General features: G+C 48.4%; 1 protein-coding gene across 2 annotated transcripts in view; it reads left to right on the forward strand.

The window, feature by feature from the left end:
- The first annotated feature begins 603 nt into the window (after nucleotides 1-603).
- The window catches only part of CCDC120 (coiled-coil domain containing 120), a 39,823-nt gene continuing 24,627 nt past the window's right edge, over nucleotides 604-15,799 (forward strand). The window contains exon 1 of one of the 2 annotated variants that reach the window (XM_081175734.1): nucleotides 604-767. The gene's annotated coding sequence lies outside the window, so the exon portion shown is untranslated. Of the gene's footprint in view, nucleotides 768-870; nucleotides 1,075-15,799 lie in introns of those variants that run through there. The other variant, XM_081175733.1, reaches the window with a different exon arrangement.

The following is a 15,799-nucleotide window of genomic DNA, read 5'->3' on the forward strand; positions in this document are numbered from 1 at the left end:
CACGATTGTCATTTTAACCTCTTCTCTCCCCCGTCCAGTATTCAAAGCAGCTTCTGGGGTTCAAGTTGAACTACACTGTTTAGCATAGCTTCTTATTCCATTCCCATTTTTCGGATGGAGAAAGGCGGGATTGAGTGACATCAATCCACTGAGAGAGGTTTGGAAAGCGGGTGGTCTCCCAGATCTACGGAACAATCAGTAAATCAATGATTTACTTGCAGCTAAAAAAATTGTGTAGGATCGGGATGAAGGAGTGCTTGATATCGGCTGGATCTTGCCCTTTGTTTTAAATGCCAGTGGCCAGCGAAGTCAAAACATATGCATATGTTCTTTCCCCTCCTCACCTGGTAATCGCAACTTACGTCTTCTCTCAGCCCCCCAAACACACACCTGAGATTATAAACGGCAGGGTCTTCCAGGATTAAAAGGGCGTGGAGGGGCTTCCGAGGAGGACCCCCGCCCCCTCACACATACATATACACGCAGCAGGGATGTTCAGATCTGTGTCTCCAGCGCCCGAAGGGTTAAAGCAGAGAGCAGGAGAATAAGGCGCGCACACGCGCGCACATGCACATACACACACACACCCCGACACACACACACACACACACACACACACACACACACCCCGTCCGTCGGGGTGTGCAGCCGACAGCCATCCTGCACGACAGCCGGCCTCTGCGTGTCTGTGTTTGTGTGAAAGTGGGAGACGCGCGCACGCGCCACCGGGAAAGAAGGATGACCCGCCAGGGGCCGGACGCGAGGAGGTAAACAAACAATAAGACCACCTTCCCCCCCCCCCCCGCATTCCCGCCCGCCGTGTCTCCGCCTCCCCCGCCCCATCTCGCCCTCCTGCTCGGAACCCCGGAAAGGGTGAATCCCCCCCTGGACGGAGATTACCCGAGACCCCCTTGTCGATGGGGCGGAAGAAAGCTGGCTCGGCCGGCTGGAGATGGGGTCGGCGCCGGGAGTGAAGACCCCGGCCACACATACACACACCTGGCTTGTTTACACGGCTAAAAGGAACAGCCCAACCCGGATCAAGAGGGAATCCACATTGTCGGGTAGGAAATGGTAAGCATTCAGGGAGATGGGCAATTGAGGAGGGGGCCTCTCATTTATATATGTGTGTGTGTATATGTGAAAATATATTTATATATATCTCTGGAGTCTCTATTGTAGTTCCCTATCCACCCACCTTAAAAGTTTCCAGGGGGTGGGGGGCAAAACCGCTCACCCATCTATTTCAGGGTACGAGGTGGAATATTGTGGGGAGGGGGAAACAGCCTTGGCGGTGGGCCAACCCTCCAACAGTGTGCTGGGGCTGGGAAGAGGAGGAGGAAGAGATGAAAACAACACAAAGGGGCAGAATTGGGACGGGAAGACTTTGTGCTCCATAGGAATTCCTTAGCTCTGATCCAAGGGTTTTGTGTGTTGTGCATGTTCTGTAGGGGCGTCGGGGGACAAGGGATCGGAAACCACATCTTTATTTAGATTTAAAGTCCGCCCCTTTCCTATGTTTCAAGGCAGATAAACGCATGCATGTTTCTCTCGGCTATCCTGCAAGGCGGCGTAATTGCTAGCATTGCTCCCATTTTACAGATCGTAAATTAGCAAGGAGAGACAGGGGCTTGCCCAGCACCAGTACCAAGATCTGAGGCAGGGCTGGGATCCGTGGCCACGGCTCTGTTCAATGGCTGTAGTGCAGCCCCGGGTGTAGGAACTGTGGGGATGGGTAAGGACAGAAGGTCTGGCAGAGCACATCGCTTTGCCTTTAAGCAAGTCCCCCAGAGTTGTGGCAGAGCAAAACCCCCAATCTCTCATTATAGGACACCCTGGCAGGCCTGTCTAGACCACTTCCCACTCCTCTGCAGGAGAATCTGTGTGAGTTAGTGGGCATGATTATGTATCAGCTGCTATATATGGTAATGTTGGTAGGGGGCATGCAGCGGAAGGGAGCCTTTCTCCCCACCTCTGGAGAGTCAACAGAGGGCAGAAACCTCATGAGATGGACAAATGACATTTGAGTGATACCTGGATGTGGACACTGTGACCTTTTCCCCTACTCTAGTCAGGAAACTGGCTGTGATTTGGTGTGGGTTAGTGCATTCCTGGCATAATAACCCCTCCCTGTACAGGAGAAGTGTCTGAACCTTGAGTGTTTGGGTGAAGGATCGCTGCATAAACAGCTCCTCTCCGCAGCCACCCCAGAAATAGAAGCCTTTATGCCTTGGAGAAATAAACCTCTTGAATACACAGTTGCTCAGCCTTAGCCAGAGTGGCGGCTGCATCGCTCTGGCAAGACAAACTTGCACTTCCCATTTGTTTGGGTCTTTGGTGCTGTTTGGGAAGATACAATCCCCTTGTGAATTAACCTGACGCCGAGACCAAAACCACCCTCTGTAGTAACCAGGGCTGACACCGATCGCGGCAGGAACACACCCACCCATCTCATATCACACTGCGAAAACAGGGCAGAAAGCGGAATGAAAGGAGACCCAGCCTGATCAGGGGCAAAGCCTGCAGGAGACAGCGGGTCAACAGCTCAGCAGTGTGTGGAGGGGTGCCTGAGAATTGGGACCCCTGTGTTTGGAAGCGACCCAAACAGCAGGAGTAAATGAAGTCTAGGAAGACCAAGGCTGTACGAACTTCTGGGTCCTGTTCCCAACTGCAAAGCAATTGCTGGCCTAGTGCAGGGAGACTGGGAGCAGCTCTGCGGCAGGCTGACCTAGTTTAATTTACCGGGCTGGTGGTGAATCCCATCCACTCCTCTCCCCCACCCCCACTAAAACCGGTGGAAGAATCAATGGGATTTTTCTGTAACTAGAAAGCAGACACCAGAGGGGTAGACGTGCTAATCTACTCCATCAAAGATAACAAGGACGCATGAAGCTCAAAGTGGTACAGATGTATTGTGGCATCACTTGATCCCACTTTTGTCAGGTGCAGACATCATCTAATAACTTAACCAGCGGCTGGGGGCCAGGCCTGGGAACTGAGAGAGGGCTGGATCAAAGGAGAAACAAGCTAGAACTCCTGGATTTGAATGTGTGCGCCAGGTGTGCACCCTGGATCAAATTTGGATCAGGACCCACAAGCCAGTCCAGGATTTCCACCTCCAAAGGTTATTAGTAAGGACTTCAGCATGTGCCAGGGTGGGGTGTGGAGAACACAGATTTGGTCCAAGGCAGATCAGCTGCTTCTGTGTTGCTTCCTGGACTGTTCCATTCCTCCAGGGAAGCCAGGGAGGAAGGAAGCACTTGGTGAATTGCCTAGCAACTATCTAATGTTGTTACCATTGGGAGGGAAGGGTTGCAGGGATGTGGGTGGCGCTGTGGTCTAAACCGCTGAACCTAGGGCTTGCTGATCAGAAGGTCGGTGGTTCGATTCTCTGCAACGGGGTTGAGCTCCTGTTGCTCGGTCCCAGCTCCTGCCAACCTAGCAGTTCGAAAGCACACCAGTGCAAGTAGATAAATAGGTACTGCTCCAGTGGGAAGGTAAACGGCGTTTCCATGCGCTGCTCTGATTTCGCCAGAAGCGGCTTAGTCATGCTGGCCACAAGACCCAGAAGCTGTCTATGGACAAACGCTGGCTCCCTCGGCCTATAGAGCGAGATGAGCTGGGACCTAACGGTCAGGGGTACCTTTATCTTTATCTGATGTTGTTACCATTGGGAGGGAAGGATTGCAAGTTTGTGAGCTGGGTCCACTTGGTGGAAGCTGTAGAGAGACTGGCCTGAAGCATCTAAAACCTACTGGAACAGGAAGTGCAGGAACAGGAAAAACTGATTATACAGTGAAGAAAGCTTTGGCGGGGGTAATGAGAGGAGAGAGGAGAACATATTTCAGAGGAGTTTATCCCCCCCCCCCCCGCTACAATTTCCAAATTACAGTTCACAGTATTTTTGGGCTGAAGTTATGTGTCTTTAATGTGTGGTGTGTATGCAGCCAAGACTGAGAAGGAAACAATGGTTTTGTTTTAGTTGACTGTACGCACGCACCCGTGGGAGCCTTTTTGGCTGGAATGTGGGGTAAAAACCGTGTGTTTGTGTGTCTTTGAAGCTCAGATGCTAATAGTTTTCACAAGTCCTGGTGCAAGGTGCAGTCCAGGTCTCCGCTGTGTGTGGTGCATTCCACGCCCTGAGTGCTTTCCTTTTAAGCTGGACTTTTTATGTTCACGATCCACATTCCTTCATTCCCCTCCTCAGGGCGGGTCCAGGAGAAAGGAATCTGGGCTCTGGGAAGGGAAAGGAGACCTGTTGTAGAGGATTAGAACAGGAAGAAGAGAGCGCCCTAGACTTCTGCTGTGTTGTGTGCGGACGGTGGGTGAAAGGATTTAGAGAGTTAAGCCCTCCAAATGCAATGGCAGGGAGCTTTGAGGGGGCCCCTTGTCTCCTGATGGGAAGGGGCATTAGTGGGAAGGAGCAGGGAGAATTATTCATCCGGCATCCCTCCCTGGTCTCCCCCTTTTCCCCCCTTTCTAAGCCGATTTAAAGTCAGGTGACAGCTTCTTGCCCTGCAAACTTTCTAATCCCAACTTCAATGGAAGAGGAAGGAGTGGGAGGCAGACGGATAAGTGGGAACCAGAGAAAGTACTTAGTGGTCTAATCCTCACGCCCCCCCCACCCCAACAGACCCCAAATCCTGGCTTCCACTCTCTTGGCCAAAATCACCTAGACTCACTAAAGGAGGGACAAAGCCTGTGGACATCTTGCTGGGCACTTTTGAGAGCAGAATGTGGGACCAGATGTTCTCAGCTTAGGTCTTTATAGAGTCCCAGATTCTTTCTTCTCCTGGGTCTCCTCCCTCTCCTCTTAGAAGTGCTTGATGGGAAAATGATGAAATCAGTTCACGGGGTAGGAAGGTAGCTCCATGGGGCCTCATCTTTATGACAGGAGGGTGGCCTCTAACATTTCTCCGATGAAAATAGGGACGTCTATCACCAGTGCTTTGCTTCTAGAAAAAAAGGTGCCAGCGCTGTATACCCATGCGAAATCCCAGAAAAAAACCCCACTGATAATAATTTTATCACTTAGACTCACTCTGTCCCCTTATATGGGATTTGGTATATAAATTTCCCGTTGCCTTTTTTGCTGGCCCATGTAGGACCAGCACGGATAGCTGGCTCAGGTGAATACCTGATGTTTCCGCCCTATATGGTCTTGATTTATGGGCTACTACTAAAATGAGGCTGTATTTTAAGCTGTATTTTAATTAACTGTTTGTTGTTGTTGTTCTATTACATTTTATTGCAATTCATATTTGGTGTTAGCCGCCCTGAGCCTGGCCCTGGCGGGGAGGGCGGGGCATAAATAAATTATTATTATTATTATTATTATTATTATTATTATTATTATTATTATTATTATTATTAATTATACCCCTGGGTTTTCCCAGCCACTCTGAGCAGCTTCCGTCATATATAAAAACATGACAAAACATTAAACATTAAAAAACTTCCTTCAGATGTCTTCTAAAGGTTGTATAGTTACTTAGCTCCTTGGCTCGGGGGTTGCATAACTCCATACCCTCCAACATTTCTCCTATGCAAATAGGGATGTCCTAAGGAAAAGTGGGACCATCCAGAATCAAATCAGAAACCGGGATGGCTTCTGTAAATCAGGGACTGTCCCTGGGAAATAGGGACACTCAGAGGGTCTGGTGTGATGGGGGCTTAATTTTCCACCAGGCCCACATAGCCAGCCTTTTCCGTCAAGTCTGAAGTTAGAGCGAAACCCTCTCTCTCCCACCTTCATTCTGGCTCAGCAATTCTCTTTCCGTGGGAGGGCTTTACTAACAGGCAAATACCAATACAGGCATAATAAAATGTATTCTCGAAGGAGAGATCAGTTAGAAAGGAGTGGCTGGTGGTATTTTTCAAAAAATAAAAATGAACCTACCCTCATGAGCCGCCACAACTGAGTCTCAGGGGCTGTGTACACACCATGCATTTAAAACACATTTTTCTCCGCCAAAGAATACCGGGAACTGTAGTTTGTTATGGGTGCTGAGCATTGCAGCACTGCAAGGCATAAACTACAGTTCTCAGAATTATTCGAGGGGAGAAGTATATGGTGCGTATGCAGCCGATCTAAGCCTCGGGAGATCTGCTGGCAACCCTAGGCAACCCTCGTTTCATTTCCACAGTCCTCCCCCCAACCTCCTGCCCCCAAAACACATTTCTTGTCATGAAGCCTTGACCTCTAGACGCTTTTGGAAGTTATTTCGCCTGCTCCTGGCTGAATGTGAGAGCCAGTGAACCTTGTGCTGGCACCCAAAAACGCTTCGTCATCAATTAAAGTGCAATTATTGGATCAATATCCATGTGCAGGTATGTTTTATTTTAGTAAAACTGAACTGCAAGTATTATTTTTCAGTGTTCCCTGATATGCCCTCTGTGGGACGGAGGTTGGATCCAATAACCATGACGTTATTTTCTTTATGGTTTCTTTGTTTTGTACGTTTATTGCCCTTCAGCAAAGTGTTCCCAGGGTGGTTTCTAGCAAAACAAAATAGCAATAAAATCGATACCAAGTTGAACACAAATAATCACCACCAAGACCCAGAAATTAAAAGCAGCTGATCAAAACAGTTTAAAACACACACCTTAAAGGCCTCGGAGAACAAAAATATATTTGCTTGGCACTGAAAATATATCCTGGTTGGGCAGGGAATTATAGAAATGGGGCGTCATTTCTGAGAAGGCCCTCTGCCCTGGCATCACCCAGCTCAGCTTAGCTCAGGCACCCAGTATTATTATTTTTTCTAGGGGGATGCAGGGGTACGCATAACCCTAAACATTTTGTAAATCTTTTTAGTTTTGTCCATTTACAGTATTTATTTTTTCCCTACTTGAAATATAAAATGGTGATTTTCTTGAGTCAAAATGAGAGTAAATGTAAAGGTAAAGGGACTGCTGACCATCAGGTCCAGTCGTGACCGACTCTGGGGTTGCGGCGCTCATCTCGCTTTATTGGCCGAGGGAGCCAGCGTACAGTTTCCGGGTCATGTGGCCAGCATGACTAAGCCGCTTCTGGCGAACCACAGCAGTGCACGGAAACGCCGTTTACCTTCCCACTGGAGTGGTACCTATTTATCTACTTGCACTTTGACGTGCTTTCGAACTGCTACGTTGGCAGGAGCAGGGGCGCTCACCCTGTTGCGGGGATTCGAACCGCCAACCTTCTGATCGGCATGTCCTAGGCTCTGTGGTTTAACCCACAGCGTCACCCGCGTCCCTCAAAATGACAGTACCCCTAAACATTTTTTTAAAAAAGCACTGGGGGCACCTAAAGGAGAGCCTGCACTAATGGCTGTTGCATTCCACTACAAATACAGTTGCTCAGATCAGGATTCTCTTATTAACAAACAGGCATAATCAAACAGGCATTAACAAACAGGCATAAACATAGGCAGCAAAATATAATGTTTGTTTCAGCAGAACATGTCTTCATGTTGAAAGTACCAGATTCTGGAGCCAAAGAACGATGATATTCTTGCAAGAAGCATCCAGTTGTGTTGGGCTGGTTGTTGCTGGGATCAGAATACTGGGGAAAGCGGCAAGTCAGTTTTTACTTTTCTCTCAGAACAGCAATACCTTTCGAACAGCTAGTTGTTTAAAAATATTGCAAGAGAACAGTTTTCTTCTCTTTGGCCCATAAATACAAGGCCAGATAATGAACATTGTTAACTGGGAGATGACGATACATTTAGTGATGTGTCTACACCACACTGGGCATTTTGTGTGCGTGGAAAAGTCACCTTAATTATAATGTGTATGCATATTAAATAAGCTTATCATGGTGATTAATAATAACAGCAATACTAACAATGATAAGTGGGTGCGTAGATTGTAACTGTTACTAGTGGCAGACCAGAATGTCTGATGGCCGGAGCACTTTATTTAAAGCGTATAATGAAGTATAATGACACAACAATTGGTTCAGAGGGGTTAACTACATCCATAGCACATAGTTGGTGGAGCTACAAGGAGGTATAACCTTGCAGACCTTCTAATTAATTATCCACACACTTTCCCAGAGTCCATTTGCATTTAGACCTCCTGATTACATTTGTTGACATGGGCTAGAATAGCAAAAGGGAGGCATGAGGGATCCCAGCTTCCAATGGTCGGTTGCTACTGGGATTAGCTCAGAATGGGGAGCAGATTTCATCCTTGCCATCAGCCATTGGGAAGAATTTCTCCCAGGAGAAAAATCCTCTGAGTGGTACCATGTGTAGAGATGGATGTGATTCCTGGCAGTCCAGAGGCACAACCACATTTGAGTCAGGCAGGTAGCAATCTGGTTGTCACTGTCTGAGGCCAAGGCAGACCGGAGAGCAGGTTGCAAGCTACGCAATTGCAGTTTCATGTTTCCTCAGATTTTCCACACTGAGGAACAAGGTGTGGTTAACTGTGGACCTGCAGATGTTAACCACAGGTTAGCCATCCCACCCTTAAAAGGTAAAGGGACCACTGACCATTAGGTCCAGTCGTGGCTGACTCTGAGGTTGCGGCACTCATCTTGCTTTATTGGCCGAGGGAGCTGGCCTCCAGCTTCCGGGTCATGTGGCCAGCATGACTAAGCCGCTTCTGGAGAACCAGAGCAGCGCACAGAAACGCCGTTTACCTTCCCGCCGGAGCGGTACCTATTTATCTACTTGCACTTTGTGCTTTCGAACTGCTAGGTTGGCAGGAGCAGGGACTGAAAAACGGGAGCTCACCCCGTCGCGGGGATTCGAACTGCCAACCTTCTGATCGGCAAGTCCTAAGCTCTGTGGTTTAACCCACAGCACCACCTGCGTCCCTGTGTCTTTAAAATCACTGTGGCCCTTTGTGTTACCACAGCTGCTGAATCAGGATAGATAGATAAAACTTTATTCGCATTAGCCAATGGCCAGAGCAACCGTAAACCATTACAGTTGTGCCAGGCCTTTCTTAGGCTGTACCAGGCATTTCTTGCAGCTCTCTGTCTTTTCCATTTAATTAGTTGTTTGCACTTCCGTCTAAGAGAAATGTATGCAGTAAATAAGAGAGGCGACCAGGAGGTCCTATATTTATGGTAAGCTCTCCGCAGGTGTCCCTTTGCCTGTTTGCACTCAGAGTCAAACCAGGTGGCAAATTCCGTTAACCTTTTTGTGGCAGTATTTTGAATAACAGTTGTTAAGTGTAGTTGCTAAATCAGGACCTTTTGCTGAGCATTGGTGGTACCCAAGTCTCATGGCTGCCAGCAGGCAGCTGCTGCTTCTTCCTCTACCCCAATATTACAGTGAATATGTTTGTGGATGGGCAGCGTTGAAGCCTGCCTTTAAAATGCATTTAGCGAGTGTGTGTGGCAGCTGCTTTGGGGATGGAGGCCGTTGTTTATACAGTAATTCCTTGCCTAATGAGGCAGCTGCTTACAGATGAAATATATTGATTTGTATCCCCCCCCAAATGAACTCACTACCCACCTCTCCATTTTATTTTCACAACATCCTTGTTAGGCGACTCGGGCTGAGAGACGGTAACTATTCTGATGTTACCTGGCCCGCTTCTGGGCGGCCTGTTTATTGAGCGTTCATCCTGATTCATTTGCAGGGAGGTTAGACGCTGCTGCATCAAAACATGTATTGTCGCACACTTTTCGGTGCCTTTCCCCAGTTACTTTCCTTATTGCGAAAAGCCGGATCTTTGGGGGATGGTTCATTGTGAAAGACTTTCCAGTCGGAGAGAATTGCCGAGCCTGAATTTGCTGGCATGTGATGGAGGGCAGGCTGTGGCAGATTGAGTGGACGAGACCGATAGCGGGTCCAACAGTCAAGAAGGCAGTTACTGAATGTGCTGTATGGAAATGAGGGGCAAATGGGGCTCGTCAACCTGGGAAGATAGCCCGTCTAGGAGAAGGAAAGCCTTCACTGCCTTGTAGCTGTTCTCATTCGTGAGAAAAGCTTTGTGTGATGGCCTGACGGGACTCGGGCTCGGACTCGGAACCAGAGGAGTCTCAGTCTGCACCAGATCCGTTGCCTCACGCATCATCTGAACCAAGTCTGGGGCCTGATCCTGAAGAGCCCCAGTCTGCACAGGTTCCCCTGCAACAAGCACCAGCTGGGCCAAGTCAGGGGCCTGAGCCTGCCCTGGCTCCAGATGTGGGGATTACCTCGTTGCCTTCAGCTGGGCCATCACTTACAGCTGCTCCACTACTGGCTGGGTCAAGAGAGGCTGGGGCGGCCCCTGGGTCTAGTAACTCACTGACGTCTCTCAAGCTGCAGAGACTGAGGTCTGAGAGAAGGAGAGACCTGAGTACTCGCAGGAGGAGTGCTCGCCTTCAGGTGAAACAGGGAGGTGAGTCACCGGGGATCAGGACCGACCGCTACCCTGACAAAGATAAAAGGCTGTCAGACCCCGTCCCAAGTTGCAGGAGCAACATTGCTAATTGCTAGATCCTGCACCTGTCCTTGCCTGGTTTCCTGCCTTGTGTCCTGTCAGACTGATTCCTAGCAGAACCTTCAGACTCTGGACTGGACCTGGACCGTGTTTTCATGAGTTACCCCTGGGCTCAGCACACTTTGGGAGTAAACTCCGAGGGACAGTCAGTACCCACTGCTTTGTGTGACATCTTCGGGCAAAAAAAGGTCTAAGGAGTAAAGTCTACACAAATCTGGAGTGGAGTCCCTAAGGCGGTTGGATGGTGCCTTGTGCCCCTCATTCCGGCAATCAAGCTGGCGCCAAACGTCTTGCTCTGCTTTCCTTTGGACCGCATCAGAGAGGCCAAGAGGAGGGTCTTGTCTGGGCATCCCAGGACCTCCATACACACTGCCCAGGCTTGCGCCCCAGAGAGGTCGCTTGGGTGCTGCAAACACAGCACAAACAATATGGAATGGAATCAGCACCAGCCTGGAAGGATTCCCAGATCAAGAACTGATTTGAATCTTTAACCTGGGCCTTCTCAGGAGCCCCAACACTGTAGCCCAGCAGTGATCGAAAATAATAATAATAATAATAATAATAATAATAATAATAATAATAATAATAATAATATATTTATACCCGGCCCATCTGGCTGGGTTTCCCCAGCCACTCTGGGCGGCTTCCAACAAAAGATTAAAAATACAGTAGACACTCAGGTTGCGATTCGGTGCGTCTGCGCATGCATGATTTAGCGCTTCTGTGCATGCGCGACCACCAAAACCCAGAAGTAACCCGTTCTGGTACTTCTGGGTTTCGGTGGTCCGCAACCCGAAAAAACGCAACCTGAAGCATCTGTAACTCGAGGTATGACTGTACATTAAAATACCAATCATTAAAAACTTCCCTAAGCAGGGCTGCCTTCAGATGTCTTCTAAACGTCAGGTTTATCTTTTTGACATCTGGTGGGAGGGTGTTCCACAGGGAGGGTGCCACTACCGAGAAGGCCCTCTGCCTGGTTCCCTGTAACTTCGCTTCTCGCAGTGAGGGAACCGCCAGAAGGCCCTCCCCTTGCTGCTGGACTCCGGCTGTCATCATCCCTGATCGGGCTGGTGGGGGTTGGGGGTCAGCTACAGCTGGGGGGGGCTGCATTCACGATGGCACCGGCAGACATAGAAGACTGCGTTTTCCAGAGAAGGTGGAGAGAGAAGGCAGGTTCTGGAAACTGCTTATCTTTGATGCAGCCTGCTCTGAGGGTAGGAGCTGGCGATTTATGACGGCGATCCCTCACCGCCTGCCGTGGCGCCTCTCCAGTTGGAGAGTTAGGGAAGGGTTGCAAGATGCTGTTGGTTCCCGTTATTGACCAAAGGAGGGGGGGCTGGCGTGGGAGGATGCGGGAGAGCTTTGTTCACTTGCCTGCAGCCAGCAAAGCAAGTTTCCTGTGGCAGGAAACCCCAATCTCTGCAAGTGCACTGGGAAGAGAATTAGCCAGGAAAGGTTTATTTCACATGATTCCTTTTCCGGCTTGGGGAAAGAAAGAAAGAAAAGAACCTAAATAACCCCAGAGCTGAACTGATTTCATTTGTTTCTTTTCCGCCCGTCATGCAAAGTAAGAAAGAGAAGGGTGGGAGTGACCCATGCCATTGTGATTCCATGTTAAAAGGAAAATACAAAACAGGCAAGGTGGCCTTTTTTAATTATTTATCTCTGGATAAAGGAATCAGCGTTATGTCGAAAGCAGGGAGGGTGGGCAGCTGTATATTATAAATATTAAGACTCTCCTTTTAATATAGTCCCATCAATGTACATAGTGATTCATGGAGTTTCCATACACACGAAAAAAGTCTGATTCCAGAAACCTAACAGTTTGACGGCGGAAGAGGCGATCAGGGTAGGGTTGCCATATTTCAAAAAGTAAAATTCATTTTTTTTAGGAAACCACCAAAATTTTTGAGCTTTTTGGGTGAGACCACCCCCAAAAATCATGATTTTGAGCTTTTGTAGCCATTTTTACACCTGAAAACCAGGACATAAGGGAAAGAAAGAAAGAAAGAAAGAAAGAAAGAAAGAAAGAAAGAAAGAAAGAAAGAAAGAAAGGAGGGAGGGAGGGAGGGAGGGAGGGAACGGGCAGAAAGTGGGAGGGAGGAGAGTCAACAATAACAAGCCACAAATACGACAAAATGACCATTATATCCGGCATATTGAGGCTTGGCTATTTCTGTTATCAGTAGAGACTTGTCTGTGTGGGAAAGCTAAATAGGTTCTGGACTTGCTGTTCTGTCTTCTGCTGGGAATATTTCTGATAGGCTGGAGATGAGCACAAGGAAGAGTTTAGCAGGGCGGGCCACGTTATAGATCAAGGCCCAAAAGACCTGATCAATAGGCACTTTTCTGCTGCAAGAAATAAGACAATCACTAGGGGGCATTGCTGTGTCATAAGGACCGGTTCCTCTTTCAACATTCCCCCCCCCCCAAAACAACACCACTCACTTGCAGAGGGTCTGTTTTTGGTGGTGAAAGAAAGCACTGCAGGTACGGAAGAAAACAGCCCAGGCTTCCGGGGAATAATTGATGGTTTTGTATTTCCAAACAAGATTCTTCGCTTGGTTCTCTGCCTCAAAATACCTCTGCTTCACCCAGTTACAATGGTACCTTGGGTTACATACAGTTCAGGTTACATACACTTCAGGTTACAGACTCCGCTAACCCAGAAATAGTGCTTCAGGTTAAGAACTTTGCTTCAGGATGAGAACAGAAATCGTGCTCCGGCGGCACGGCGGAAGCAGGAGGCCCCATTAGCTAAAGTGGTGCTTCAGGTTAAGAACAGTTTCAGGTTAAGTACAGACCTCCGGAACGAATTAAGTACTTAACCCGAGGTACCACTGTTTAGATCTGGGTTAGCACCAATGCAAGTGATCAACAAGAACTTCTTAAATCCAAACTCTGGCCTGAAATCTTGGAGAGCTTCCAGTCAGAGTGGACAGTTCTGAGCTAGATGGACCAACAGCCTGACTCAGGCTGCTGGGCACACACATTACCGCTTCCTCTGGCTCCAGCATGCGCTCTCGCTGCTGGTGCTTGAAGCCAAGTGCACATGGTGTTAGCCGTGAGAGTGTACATTTCAAGCAGCCACTGCCCATGCGCAGAGGACAGCTTCACTGAGTTTGGCGCAGGGAAACGCATCGGGTAATGGGCATTGGGCGAAGGCCTCTCCACCGCCTCTTTGATGTGAACAGCAGCGTAAAAAATCTACTTTAAATGTGGGAGGGAGGAGGAAAATGCCCCTTCTGCCACGAATGTGCACATAGCCTCAGTAGAAACCCATTTCCTATGTCCCTATAACAATTGACCCCCCACGGCGAGTGGGTCTGCTTCCTCCCTTTCCTCTATGGGGCTCAGACTCCCATCAGACTCCCAGGAGGTTAGATTGGCCTCAGCCAGGGCCAGGGCCTTTTCAGCTCTGGCCCCGGCCTGGTGGAAAGCTCTGTCACAAGAGATCAGGGCCCTGTGGGATTTGACCTCTTTCTGCAGGGCCTGCAAGACGGAGCTGTTCCGCCTGGCCTTTGGGCTGGACGCAGTCTAACCCCCGCTCTCATTTTTTATTTTTTTAATGGAACCCCTTATATGGGATTTTGTATATAAATTTTCCCTCGGCTCTTGCTGGCTCATGTAGGACCAGCATGGATAGTTGGTCCTGGTGAATATTTTACGTTTTCTCCCCTTATGGCTTTGATCTATGGGCTACCACTAAAATGAGGCTGCATTTTAAACTGTATTCAAACTTATATTTTAACCAATTGTTTGTTTGGTTTTTTGTTTGGTTTTTAATGTTTTTACTGTATTTATATTCTGGTCTTGGCCGGGGAGGGTGGGGTATAAATAAAAATATATTTATTTATTTATCTCCTGTTCTTCAACCCTGTGCTCTATGTAACAAGGCACAGTAGGAGGCCGCTGTTGGGGTGTGTCTGTCCTTGTTTTATGTCCTGGCTGCTTGTCAGTAGAATCTTTTTCTTCCTTGGTGGTCTTGCACCCTTCTGCCAGGAGGGCTCTCTGCAGACCTCCTGCCCAGGGGGCTATGTGGGCAGGGTGTTGCGTGGACTCCTCCTTCTTTCCCATACGTGTGCTGTGCTCCAGAGCAGTGACTGTCAGGAGCAGAGCAGGATTTGAATCCTTGCCTGCAGAACTTTGAGTAATGGGTTCATTGCAGGCTGCGGGTGATGTTTTGGGAACAGTGTGTGTGTAAAGGCCATGTCCCCTTTGTGAATTCAGTTGCTCTGTCTTTCCACGTGCAAGTGGCATATGAGCTTCAGCACCACCCCTGACTACAGTGGTGCCTTGGTTCTCAAACGCCTTGGTACTCAAACAACTTGGAACCCAAACACCACAAACCAGGAAGTAAGTGTTCCAGTTTGCGAACCATTTTTGGAAGCTGAACATGCTCTATTTTGAGTGCCACCCTTCCGTTTTGAGTGCCATGTTTCTGTTTTGAGTGTTATGCTGAGGTCTGTCTGTTTTTGCTATTTATTTTGCGTTTTTGTTTTTGAGGCTCATTTTTCTTCTTTTTGTGACTGTGTGTAACCCAGTTCAGCTACTGATTGATTGATTGATTGATTGATTGATTGTGTGACTGCAGTACAGTGGAGCATCGGGTCACATTGCCTCCGGTTTATATCACCCTCGGCTTGCGACCATCGGAAACCCAGAAGTACTGGAACGGGTTTTACTTCTGGCTTCGCACCATTCGCGCACGCGCAGAAGCACTAAATCATACCGTGCACATGCACAGACTTTGGGGTGCATCGTTTTCTGGTTGCGGCAGATCCCTGCCGTAACCTGAGGTTCCACTGTACATTGTTTACTGCTTTCATTTTATGGACCAATGGTCTCATTAGATAGTAAAATTCATGTTAAATGCCTGCTTTAGGGTTGTTTCTGAAAGTCTGGAACAGATTAATCCATTTTGCGTTGCTTTCTATGGGAAAGCGCGCCTTGGTTTTGGAATGCTTTGGTTTTGGAACGGACTTCCGGAATGGATTAAGTTTGAGAACCAAGGTACCACTGTAGTGTGGTACAGCGGTGATTCTGGAGACACCGCGATCTTTACTCTGTCTTGGGATTTCCCGTGTTTCGTGCACTTTCCTCTCCCCTCCAGAGCACATGTCTTCAGAATGAAGCAGTGGCATATCTCTCTCTCACCCCTGGCACAAATGTTCTGTTTAGCATCCAGCCTGAAGAAGTGTTCAGTGTAAGTCAAAAGCTTGCTTGCTCTGTCAAAAACTTTGGTTGTACTTAAGAAAGGCATTATTTGCAGCCCGCGCTAAAGAAGAAGATATCAAAGATCTGAGTTCCAGAATCAGACATTAGCAGACCTGCCTGTCCTGTGCTGTTCTTGGCTGTAAAAAATATTGGC

The sequence above is a fragment of the Podarcis bocagei genome (assembly GCF_964188305.1).
Source record: "Podarcis bocagei genome assembly, chromosome: 17".
Lineage (NCBI taxonomy): Eukaryota > Metazoa > Chordata > Lepidosauria > Squamata > Lacertidae > Podarcis > Podarcis bocagei.